The 13,895-nt window shown below is 31.7% G+C and overlaps 1 long non-coding RNA gene across 1 annotated transcript in view; it reads left to right on the top strand.

The window, feature by feature from the left end:
* The window catches only part of LOC115889273, a 57,901-nt gene that overhangs the window by 25,408 nt on the left and 18,598 nt on the right, over nt 1–13,895 (top strand). The window lies entirely within an intron of this gene.

Raw genomic sequence — 13,895 nt, 5'->3', positions numbered from 1 at the left:
CATGCAGAATGAGTGGGAAAAAGCAGCTCACAATAGAACTCAATGGAGAAGGGTTGTAAACTCAGTTAACAGCGGCAACCAAAAAGTAGAGAGGCAACAAAGCAATGAGATTTTTGAATGTCCGGAGTGCGGTAGGCAGATAACATCACGTATCGGGCTTTTCAGTCACAGAAAAGCTCATGAAAGAAAACGCCTTGCGTGACCATTTTCTTTGTGTGTGTCGAATACTCGTCAGCGAGTAACGGCTGTATGTATGTATGTATGTATGTAAACAATGTGGTAATTTATAACAATAGAGACGTTTATTTTCATAACTTACTATTGTACTGATTTTGGTGTCAAATCCACATTCATTTAGAATAATTCATTAATTAAAACAATTAAGTATGTAATTAACTAATTTTTGGGCGGAAATAATAGTGGTATATCAATAATTAGTAATAATTGATATACTCTTTTACAAAGATTTAAATGGTTTTATAAACTCACTAGCTTATAGTAACTTACCATTGGTCATACCGCACTGCTCGCTGGGGAAGGTCAGCTCAGATCAAACCATCTCGAATTGAGAGGAGGCCATGCAAGGAATACCTAAAAATAAACCATCAGAAATCAATTATTATTTAGTCTTTCTGAAAGCACTACATGTGTTTAATAAAATTTGAGTTTCTATTTATATATTTATTTCTTTATTTAGCTGTCTACTTATTAATATATTCAGATAGGTAATTATTTATTTTTATTCAATTGTTTATTATTTGTTTGTTTGTTTCTTTTTTTTAGTGTCCATGTACTTTATCTGACATATATTTGTACACTGTCGTGCTATACAGTTTTAGTTATACCGTTGAATATTAAAATGTAAACAAGGGTAATAATATACTTATACACTTACCAATTTCTGTTTTTGTGATAATAGTATACACATTACTTTATATCATTGTAGTACAACAACACAGTTGAAGAGGTAATATTTTGGCCAACTGTATAACAAACAATTTAAATGAATTAAAGGCACCTACGTTGTGATAAAAATATTTTTATTGTGACTTACCTCTGATGCACTCATCAGAAGCTAGATTAGGGAAACTTGAAGAGAATAGGGAAAGTTAATAGAATAGTATGTAAATCAAATGCTAAATTTGTAAATAGCTTTACTTATTTTATTAAATGAAATGAAAAGAGTGCTTGAATTCACAAGTAAAAGAACACGGCAGAGAAAACCTTAATCACAAAGAATCCAACCATAGAATCCAACTAGGCTGTTCTGAACCTTAATAAAAGAGAAATAATAATACTACAAAGAATACTGTCCTCATACCAAGATGTGTGTATAATACATTCAAGATAAGCCACATTTATTACAAATAATACTACAAACATTGTCCTCATACCAAGGTTTGTAGCATAATACATTCAAAATATGCCACATTTATTACATTCAAAACTAAAGAGTTTTTGTTAGTTTAGCAGGTCGCCGCGCCGGCGCCGCCCGGCCCTCAAGGACTAGGCTCTGGTTTCGAGGCTCGAAGCTAAAGTTGAAGGTTTGGTGCAAATATCTTTATATTGATTACTTTTGGTTGCTCTTTTGTCAGCTAAAATATTCGCCCAGGCACGGTAGAAAAATATTAGTACACGCAACAAGGCCCTTAATGTGACACTGAACCAAAAACATCGGCACGAATGAACAGTAGACGATTGTATTTAGATTACTTTTCAACTGAAATTATTAACAGCATACACCGATTCCATTAAATACGTACACATGTTATACAATATAATTCTCAGATGAAATAAATAAGGAAAAGCCTTAGCACAGAATATTGCAACAAAAAATAAGCTATATGCTTCAGTTAACACTAGTTAAATAATGAGGAAATATTTACTTTACCTTTAATAACATTCTTTGTCACAAAACTACAAGCCAAAATAACATTAGTGCGTCTCGAACGGTAGTCTAAAAGCTCTTACCTAACTCCTATCATCTCTGTTTGTTGTCTGATCTGATTTCCCTCTCCCTAGTTTGTGAACAATATTTTAAAAGTCAATAATTATATTTATGTATACCAAGTGTCTAAAAACTGAATATATTTAATTTAAAGAAATAAGTTTATTTTTAAATAGTATTTTTATCATCGATCCCAATATATTCTGCTACACAGGTGATATGACCTTAATTCAAGAATATGATATTTGATGTGGAAGCCTTAAAAATAAAATTAACAACTCAGATTTGAAACATAATATATACGTCAGTTTTCAGCTTTAAAAAATCAGTTCGACCACACCATAATTATTTTTGCTTTGTTTACATTTTCAACTTTCATCCTACATGTTTTTTTTTGTGAAACATCTAGGTTTGGAGGTCTAGGTAGTGAGACTATCCTTTTATCAAAATATATACGACAAAAAGTATGTGTCATTGAACATATATTTGATACCAATTAAACTTTTAGTTATCTAATGGAAGGCGCGATTTTTAAATTCATTGTTGCCAACCATGGATATATTCGGTAACGAGCTGGCTAAGTGGAATTTAAATTTTCCGCTGAGAATTCAGGTGGCAACTCTGATGTAAAAATGTCAAGTTGCCACATTTTTTTACTTATTTCTTGACGTTGTCATTCATTTTGACATTTAGTTTTGTATTTTGATTAAAATGAATTATGTTGTGATAATTTAAGCTTAAATTTTTTTACTAGCAGACCTTGCAGTCGAACATTGTTGTTTTTAGAACCTCTTTTAGTGCGAAGTGGTACAAAATATCTTCATAGCCATAAAAAACTCATCTCAACTTTATTAGAATATTTTGAACGGGAAAGCGGTAGTAATGGCAATGGCCCTTTATACACCCTAAGTGCTGTTAAGCAGATGAGTTTTGATGAAGTAAATAATAACTGTTTATATATTGATAATTTATTTCTGTTTCCTAAAATATTTTCAAAGAAAATATGTAAAAGTCAGCAACGCTATACCGGACAAGCTTAATCACGTGACTAAAAGTTTATTTGATATGAACCATTATAGTTCGTAGGTACATTTACTATACATATACTATACACTGCATAACTCATATCAAAAATATATTCAACAGCTCAATCATATCTGGTAAATTTCCTTGTGCATGGAAATCAGCTAATATTCTCCCTATACCTAAGGTATCGACGCCCGGTTCTTTTGGTGATTTGCGACCTATCAGTATATTACCAGCTATATCGAAATTATTCGAAAAGATAATTTATAAACAAATTTTGTTTATAATTATATATATATATATATATATATATATATATATATATATATATATATATATATATATATATATATATATATATATATATATAAACAAAAGAAGTTATGTTTATTGTTTTCTCTGGGCCAGGGTGATAGCGGTGAGGTGTTGGAACGCCTCCGCGGCGGTTTCGGTAGTAACGCTTCAAATTGTAAGCTACTGCCGGACCAGCTGCAAATGGCGCCTTTGTGCCTCGTTTGCTTCTCCTTTTCTTTCTCTTTTTCAGGGATCGCTAGTTCATCGTTGCTGATTCCTCCCGTATTGATGAAGCCGGAAGGCAGAAAAAACACTGAGTGTCTACGGGTAGTCATGTTTTAGTCATGTATCATGACTAATCTTTCTGTGGACTTGCCCAATAAATTTCTTTCTTCTATATATATATATATATATATATATATATATATATATATATATATATATATATATATATATATATATATATATATATATATATATATATATATATATATATATATATTTGTTTTTGGAGGCTAACAATATTCTTCCAATGGTCCAATCTGGATTTCGTGCTAAACATGGGACATCTACAGCTTTGCTTAAGATTGTAGATGATCTGTCTCGCGCCATGGATAGTTCTAAGTGTTTCGGGGCCCTACCCCATCATCAGGTGAGCTTGGGTATTTCCACAAAACGACGAACACAGCGCAGAGTATATAAATACGAAATACGACTTGTCGTAAAGTAACGGTAAGATATTAAGTCATCGCGAGATAGCGGCCTGCGTGCAATGGTAGTACTTTCGTACCACCGAAGCACAACTATCGATAGTAAATAAAGGCTTTTTTCGGCTAGCCCAAAATTTATAATGGAAATGATATCTAGGGCTTGTCCTTAGCCAAAATTATTATCGATTGTCATTCCCCAGCCGTCTTTGACGCTGATTTTTCGATCGTATGGTATATTCTGTCTGCATTAATATATAAAAAAATTCATAGTCCTTTACAAAGATGCAACCGGGGGGGCATTGAAAATGATGAATAAAAACGTAAAAATATGATTAGTGTTAATATGAGTGTATTACATACATATGTTTAAATAACGAACTTAAAAAAAACAACAGATTTAAAGATTCACTGAAAAAGTAGTAATGTTAATATTAAATAAAACCTTATCAATAATAATTATGCGATCGCACCTATCCGTAAAACAAAGAAAAGCAAAAACCCTGAAAAAAAACAAAATAACATACAAAACATCAGGTTAACATGATGACAGATCATGATCGATGACAGATAAAGAATTCTTACGGAAAGTTACACTTTACGATATAATTTTTAACTGTTAAAGGCAAACCCCATTTAAACACAAAAACTTTTTAATACCTACTACTGTATCTAAAAGACTTTTTTTTTAAATTACTAAATTCTTAGCCACGCTTCTGTTTTTCTTGGCTGTTGTGCGTCACGTCACAGATTAACAGGCCCACGTTTGCACCACAAGACGATGCTGCAGACCACTAGGTAGACCGGTCGTAGAAATTTATGATATACAACTTGTAGTCAATCTACACAAATATTATCAAAAACATTTTTTCTTTTAAAATGTGTTCAGATTTTGTAAAAAGGATAAGTCAAAATCGCAAAACTTAAATTTGATATGAGTTTCTTAGTTTTTAACTAATATAGTGGCGAATTACAAAAATTCCTTTTCAATGAAAATTAATGAGTTAAATAAAATAATTTAATAAATTACTAGCTTTTTCTCGCGACTACGTTCGCGTTACACCTCGAATCGTTCATGCATTGATTTAAATGATTTTTTACTTCTTTATAGAGAGCTAGTGAGCATAGATGTTTTTTATTTTTCATCCTTTTTTTATTTATTAAGAGCACTAATACTCTCTTATTACTTTTTATTCTTTGAAGGATAATTGACGAAGATATATTTCGTTATGATGTCACTAAATAAACCCTGGTATAAAATTTTATACTGTCTGGTTTATAATGTTATAGTATTGCATTTTCATACAGCAAACTTTCATTCCCTATTCTACTCCCTAAGGGTATAAATTTCATAAATTCGCTTTACCTTTGTGCCAATTTTTATGTCTATAATCCAGAGGTCACCAAATTTTATATAAATTTTTACTAACATTACCCATTTTGTTGATGAATTTGAAAAATTTCTTCTAATTCTTTTTGTAGGATTTCATTCTTCTAGACCAAATAGTAAGGAATTTTCATACAACAAACTGTTCCGAGATAATTTTACTCTCTAAGAGGATGAATTTCCTAAAATCGCTTTGTGTAGCTAATTCACTAATGTCGTTTAAACGAAACTTTGTGCTAACATTTCTGTATCTAAAGCTGGCGGCATGAACTCACTCTAAAATATCTAAAAACGTAATATATAATCTAACTGACACACCACTGACAATGACAAATAATTTATTTCTGGAGGTATTGTGTGTAGGTGTTTTTCAGGTATGTTTTAGTATTTAGTCGTTTTACACAAAGAAATAGCCATTCAGCACTATAAAAATACTTCATAACAAATCTACATACTACATTGATAATGTAGATTTAATTTCATTTAAAAAAAGAATCATCAAGATTGGTAAAGCGGTTTCGGCGGGATGGATGCAACAAAAAACCCTTTGAGCTTTTATATATGTATGGATTAATTATTTTTCCAACATATTTTACTTTGCAAATTTTTATAAATATTTAGACTCGCCAATATCGTACTCCACCGTGTCCAACCTGTTTAGCCAAACGTAGGCCAATTCCTCTTCGGCGGCGTCGTGACCCTGGCCGAAGGAAGAGTCTTGAAGACGCTCATCCGCGCATAGGAATAAGTTGACTGCGTAGCGTATTGCGTATTAATCGATTCTGAAACTTTCTATCTCGTGTATACATGTTACGCAAGTTTATTATTTTAATCTCGATTTTAATAGATAAATGTGTGAAATGCCACCTGAATATCTTGCGCCATGACATGACTTAACTTATTGGATTCAAACAACCCGTTTTTAAAAAAGATTTATTTATAAATTTATATTAACAAGTGGAGAAATACGTGTTTACAGCTCGACAACAAAGCTCTAACTGAATACAAATACAATGAGAATTAACGAAGTTAACAATAATGCTTGTCTCAGCGAAAACAGAATTAAAGTCTTTTTTCATATGATCTTCATGGTAAAGGGTTGTGTAACACCTCCCCCCTAAGATTCGAATACACAGCTTGGCTAGGGTAGTCGAACATCTTCTAGTGGAACATCCCTCTGTTGTGGTGTAGGTGTTTTCCATTTCTTCCAGGCAACGTAGATACAGACGATGAAAAGCAGAACGTACATACCGATTGTCCACGCACTTGGAATTGCCGATACTTTTTCGAAAACTAATTGTGGTTTATTGTCTTTTATTTCTGATTTTTAATTTATACAATTCGTCCAGGTTTACATTGTCTATATGGGCACTAAGATTGACCGAATGTATAAAAAATGTATTTTCGTGAAAATCCGAAAACAGAAAAGGTTGTGTTTTAAATTTTATTGTTTTTTGATTATTGGTTATCAGTTCATTGTTTGTTTTCACTTGGCAGTTCGACGGTATTTCTAATAAATACGTTCCAATTATGCGTACACTTTCTTCTTGCTGAAGACATTTCAAATTTATAATTTCTTCGAAGGGCGTCACGTATATCCAGTTATTCGATGAACTTAATTGTTTTGAGAATGAGTGGGAAATTTGTGATTAGCTTCAATTTGATGGCACTGCGATAGGTTTTGAATTTCATCTAACAGCTGTACGGCACAGGAATCCTGGTCTTTGACTTCTCGTACATCGGACTCGTCATGATAAACAGCTGGTCTCGAGTATCATGGCATTTGTTGGTTTGAAAGGTGTAGTGCAATTTGTTTTTTAATAAAAATTTATTTTTAGCTATTACAACCTTAAACAAACTCTTTACAAATACTGGTACTGAATAAAGATGAAAATAATCAAAATTTTCTTTAAAAAGTTAATGGAATTTTTTAATAAATATGTAATTCTATTATTTAATATATAGCACTCAACTTCAATAATTTTTTCATATATGAGAATATTTTCAAATGTAACGTTTAACGGCATTTTATCGATTCCAACAATATTTTGAATATTAATTAGTTCATTGAATAGATCTTCAGTTTTCACAATACTGGAATGAAATATTCGTGACTTAGAGAAAGCAATAGAATTTTCGATATCTTGTAGAACATTATCGACGATTTCATAAATATTTATTAATTGAATGAGTGTGTCTTTAATAAACATCGAATTTTCTCTATAAACTGCCCCTTGAACTATTTGTTCTATTTGATTGATTTTAAATTCCAAAAGTTTTTCGTTGTGTAAAATTTGTTTAACAGTAGAATTAAATTTATTTATCACTCTGAGCGATAAAGAATTTTGTTTCAAAATATTTTCCGCCAAATTCTTTTGATTGGTTTGTAGATTATTTATTAATGTGTTGTATCTTTCGCCATCGGATGCGTCTAAATTTCCACTGATAGTTTTAAATACTGACCCTAAAGCATTTATTAAGCCTCGCTTTATTCTATCAGATCGTGGTATGATCTGATTTATTTCTGAATTTACTCGCTCCTGTAAAACGTTTAAAATATTTAAATAGTTAATTGAATCAAATGTATAATTTTATTTTTGGTATATTAACAAAGTTAAATTATTACTTTTTATATTAAGTGTATTTATTTCTAATATTAAAGGATTTAAGTCATAATAATGAATCAGCGTAAATGAGCTTTGCCCGTAATTTTGCCGTTCCAAGTTTTATCGGAATTATACCGGGGTTGTCATTTAACTGTTTCAAGAGAATTTTTCTTGTCCGAGACAAAGTCCTGATGTTATGATTCTGAAAATAAATATGAGAACTAATTATTAAAACTATATCTATGTTTCAGAGGACGTTTTAAATTACTTAAATGTATTTTTCCACGTGTTTTACTTGTTTCTTTTCGATATCTTCTTCTTTTTCTTGGTAAATCAACTGAGTCTAAGTTTACTGGTTTGTGGAATTTGTCAGAGTTTTTCTGTCTTACAAATTTCTTAGGATAAGCTTTTTGTCCTTCCTTGAATAATAATTCAGGGTCATCGCGATCTTTATTAATTTTATTTGCGACAGATTCTTTGTGATTTATTAATTTTTCGTTTAATTTAGAGTATAAGATTTTCGATTTTTTCTCTGTGACTTTCAATATAATCGGTAATTAAAATTTTATTAATATCGATGTCAAATGGATCATCGGAAGAAACATGACCGTTTATGATGTCAATTGGTTTTAAATTTGTTACCGAATGTATTGTATGATTGTATGCTAAAATTGCGTAAGTGATTTTCTGGCTTACAGGTGTTGTTTGAAAACCTTTGTTATTTAATAACCGAATATGTTCAGAAAGAGTAGAGTGTAGTCTTTCAACCATACCGTTCGATTGTGGGTGGTTTGGAGAGCAGAAATGTGTTTTTTATCTTATGCAATTCAAATAACTCTGTAACGACTGAATTTTTGAACTCTGTACCGTTATCTAATATAATTTGCGATGGAATCCCATGATGTGAAAAATATATTAATAGATTATTAACAATATCACTAGCTGTCAAAGAGTTTAGATAATACGCTTGCGCATATTTCGAAAAAACTGTCTATTATAGTTAAAAATTTGGTTTTCTCATAAGTATAGGTATCTAGGTGTACAATTTGGAAAGGTTTGGTTGGTGTTGGGGTTATGTTTATAGGGATTTTTACAGGGTTTCTCTCATATTTACTAAGTTGACATATTTCACAATCATTAATGTAACTTTGTATAGAGCTTTTTAAATTCGGCCAATAGTATTTTGATTTAATTTTTTGTTCTGTCTCGTCTATGCCTCTGTGATTACTTTTTCCTTCGTGATAATTTTTTTTATGACATCCTGTATATCATTTTTAGTTACAACATCAATAAGCTTAATCGTACATCGTTTAAATTGTATAGAAGGCCATTTAAAATTTTTACGGATTACTTCACAAAAGGGTTCAAAATTATTTGGATTTTCGAAATACAAATAATACATTTTTTCGGGTAAAGACAAATTCTTTAACAAATTTTGAGTATATCGTTTTTCAAAATTATCTTTTTGAGAGCTGAACAAAGAAATCTACGTTTTTTCTCGAAAAGAATTTTAATTTTAGGTTTTGTAGGAGAGTGTAACACTTCACTAATAATTATTTGATTTGCGCCAAAATTTACAGGTGATTCGCAAATTGGAATTCCTACAATAGGATCTTGTTCGTCGTTTGAATGGATTGTGTTGACGTCATCGTTCTCTTCTTGATTGTTTGCTAGTTCGTTCTCGATATCTGGTTGTACTAACATAGATACGTTATCGGTATTGTCTACAATATCTTCGTGTACTGGTACATCTGGCAGAGTATCGGTATACAAGTCTATTGGTGGTTCTATCTGTTGGGACGTCGTTGGTTTGTCAAATAAGCCTCTTTTTCGTTTGGTCATATTCGCTAATAATATCGTCTAATTGTTCCCAAAATTCGGTTTCTTTTGTATGAATTTCTACACGGGAAAGTGCATCTGCATTTGTGTTAAGTTTTCCCTTCTTATAAAATATTTTATAGTCGTATTCTTCCAACTTTATCCTCCAACGCAATAATTTTGAATTTGGATCTTTTAACGAAAATAGCCACTGTAGTGGTTTGTGGTCCGTAATGATGTTAAATTGTCGTCCATAAAGGTAAGGCCTAAAATATTTAGTCGCCCACACAATTGCTAACAACTCCTTTTCGATAACAGAATAATTCTGTTCGGACTCATTAAGCGTTCTTGATGCGTACGCCACTGGTAGATCTTGACCAATTGTACCTTGGGAAAGTACTGCTCCAATTGCTACGTTACTAGCGTCCGTTGTCAGGTTAAAAGGTCTTGAAAAATCTGGATACTGGAGTATTGGTTCATTAATCAGTACATTCTTACAGGCTTCGAAGCATGATAGAAATTCTTCGTTATGTACAATTTTTGCACCTTTCTTTAGACACTTCGTTAGCGGCTTGGAAAGTTTAGCGAAGTCCTTTATGAACCTTCGATAGTACCCTAATAAACCTAGAAAGCCTTTTATCTCTTTTGTTGTTCTTGGAATTGGAAATTTCTTTATGGCTTTGATTTTATCGGGGTTGGGCTTAACACCATCGGGTGTCACGATGTGACCCAAATACGCTACTTCCTTTTTGAGAAATTCCGACTTGTCCAATTGAATCTTAAAGTTGGACTCTCTTAGTCTTTTAAATACACACTTTAAGCTATCTAAATGTTCCTGTAAAGATGTTGAAAATACAATTATATCATCTAGATAAGTTAAACATTTCTCGTTTTGTATGCCCCGTAAAATGTTGTCCATTACACGTTGGAATGTCGCTGGCGCGTTCTTAAGTCCAAACGGCATTCTAAGGTATTCGTAATGACCATGTTCGGTGTTGAAGGCGGTTTTCTGAATGTCCTCATCTTCCATCTCAATTTGATGAAAACCACTCGCCAAGTCCAACGTTGTAAAGTACTGGCACCTTCCTAACTTGTCCAGTAAATCGGTTATGTTTGGCAAAGGGTATTTGTCGTTGATGGTTTTTTCATTAAGCTTCCTATAGTCCACCACCACTCGCCATTTTTGCTTCCCAGAAGCATCAAGCTTTTTTGGGACTACCCAAATTGGTGAAGACCAGGGAGAATTGCTTGGTCTTATTATATTTTGTTCCAACATCTTCTTCATCTGTTCAGTTACCTCTTTTCGGTGTATAAAAGGATATCTGTACGATTTAGTGTAGACGGGAACTTCATCAGATGTTTTTATCCTATGTTTAATCTTACTTGTAAAGGTCAAAGGTTGGTGTTCATTATAGAAAATATCAGAAAATTCCTTACAAATTTTTAAAATACTATGCCTTTCTTCGCTGTTTAAATGGTTAACTCGTAATTTAGAAAGATCGAGATTTTGTTTTTCAGAATCATCAAAATTGTTTAAGATAATTTGTTGTATATCTTTATGATAAAATTTTTCTACGTTAATAGGTTTCGAAAAATCTAATGTTAATTTTTGTGTAGTATTATTTAAAATTGTCGTTATAGCTTCACCATTTTTTGCTACAGTTAGGCATTCTGGAATTTCACAGTTATGTATTTTCTGATGTGGGAGTATAATTTCTCCATTTCTAATCGAAGTTTTTACTTTTATAACCTGTTCAGAACGTGGGAAAATTGTTATTAAATTTAAATTATTATTTGTGTTATAATATTTTAATTTAATTTTGGTATAGGGTGTTATTAAAAATCCGTTTGAAAAATCTAATTGTGCTTGTAATAGTTTTAAGTTATCTAAACCTAAAAGTCCGTGAAATGTATTGTGAAATTTAAAAAGAAAGAATTTTAAAGGAATCTGGTTAGGCATATTAAAAATTTTAGAAGGCGGTATTGTCGCACTGTACTTGTGTGCCGATTTTTGGAAAACTGTAGAAACAATAAATGGATCGTTTTTAATTAAATTTGGAAAATACTTTTCTGCAATGTCAGGATCTATAAATGATTTTGTAGAGCCACTATCGATTAAAATTTTAATGTCAAATTCGGGAAAAATAATATAAGATAGTTCACTAGAACTAGATGCATTTAAAGAAATAATTTCTGGTTCTATTCTGGTTCTGTTGTAGGAGGAGCTTCCGTAAAATTTTCGTCATTCGATTCGGTAGTTTCTAAATGTCCCTCGTAATCATACTCTGGTTGATCGAAGTTTTGGTAATCATATTGATCAGAATATTCATAATTACTTTGATCAGTTAACTCACTCGAATTATTTACTGATGAACACTGTGTATTAAAAAGTTCTTCTGATATAAAATTACGCGGTCCTGATGGTTTAAAGAAATTAGATTTAGTTGGCCCAAAATTTGGTTTATACGTTTGACGAGTAGAGATACTCATCGGTGTCGGTTTTGGTAGAGGTTTCGATGGATCGGGTTTAAATACATTTCTATTTTGCTGGCCAAAAACTTCTGCGTTTGTGAACTGTCTAGGAGGTACATAATTAGGATTGGGTCTGATATTAATTGGCTGTGACGGGAATGGTTTAGGATTAAAATTATGTGGTTGTTGATTAAAATTATCAAAATTATGTCTAGGCTGAGTATTAAAATTAGGTCTAAAATTATTAAAATGTTGTTGTGGTTTAGAGTTTTGCTGATTTTGTTTAAAATTTTGAGGTTTATTTTGTGAGAAACTATTTCCCTGAAAATATTTAATATTATTTTCTTCAAGAACTAATTGAATTGCCTCAGTAAGATCTTTAGGTCGCATACAGCGTATTGTATTACCTAAGGGTTCCCTAAGTCCCGATAAGAAAGTCTTAAGAGCTAATTTTTTATATAAATCGCGCTTAGTAGAAGCGGCTAATGTAGTTTCGTGTGCGTCTACGTAACTACATAATAAATTTAATATTTCTAAACATCTATCATAGAAATCTTGAGCAGATTCGTTCGGATTCTGTCTCAACATTACTAAATCCCGATTTAAGCAAGCTTCGTCGCGTCTGTCGGCGAAGTTTCGATACAAAACATCTTTTAATTGATCCCAATTTGTGACATTTTGCACGTTAACAATCAATTTAGCATTACCACTAAGTTTACCTATCAAACTATTTAGCAAATAAATATTTTGAAAACATTGAGGATTAGCAATATCATAGAAAGTATCAATCAATGACTTGCATATAGCTAAAAACCTATTCAATTCACTTGGATTACCGTTGAAAACAGGTACACAATTAAGGTATTCTGGTTTGAATTGAGACATTCTTTTAATGTGATTGATTTTTTCTAAATTAATATTAGGTGTATTAGTTTGATTACTTATATTTAAATTTGAGTTAGAGTTTGCCGAAGGCGTTAAATTTAATCTTTCTAAAGAATTTAAAATATCTTCCACTGACATATATAGCTTAAGAATTGCACTACTTACATAAGAAATGCCAAGTTGTTCTTCATTCCGTCTATAGAGAACAATGGATGATCAGGCGATGTGGGTCCTTCTCAAAACCTATCGATCTCTGTGAAATAGGACAATTTTGGTTCCTATTCCCGTGATTGATCCCCTCACTGGTCTTGTACACTTCCTCGATGGATAGTAAAATATCTGTACGCACAATAAAGTTATCGATCACTTGTTCGATTGCCGATTAATCAATTGAAATTGAACAACGATGCTCGATGCAAAACGTTTTCGACAATCCTACCGACTGCGCCACTTAACTTATTGGATTCAAACAACCCGTTTTTAAAAAAGATTTATTTATAAATTTATATTAACAAGTGGAGAAATACGTGTTTACAGCTCGACAACAAAGCTCTAACTGAATACAAATACAATGAGAATTAACGAAGTTAACAATAATGCTTGTCTCAGCGAAAACAGAATTAAAGTCTTTTTTCATATGATCTTCATGGTAAAGGGTTGTGTAACACATGTTTTTACTTTTTTGTTATGGTAAAGTGATTTGTATAAACTTTATTCAATAACGTATATTTTCCTCCATTTGTGATTTTTTA

Source organism: Sitophilus oryzae, unplaced genomic scaffold, assembly GCF_002938485.1.
Source record: "Sitophilus oryzae breed Bouriz unplaced genomic scaffold, Soryzae_2.0 scaffold_813_pilon_pilon, whole genome shotgun sequence".
Classification (NCBI taxonomy): domain Eukaryota; kingdom Metazoa; phylum Arthropoda; class Insecta; order Coleoptera; family Curculionidae; genus Sitophilus; species Sitophilus oryzae.
This window is presented reverse-complemented; position numbering and strand designations above follow the sequence as displayed.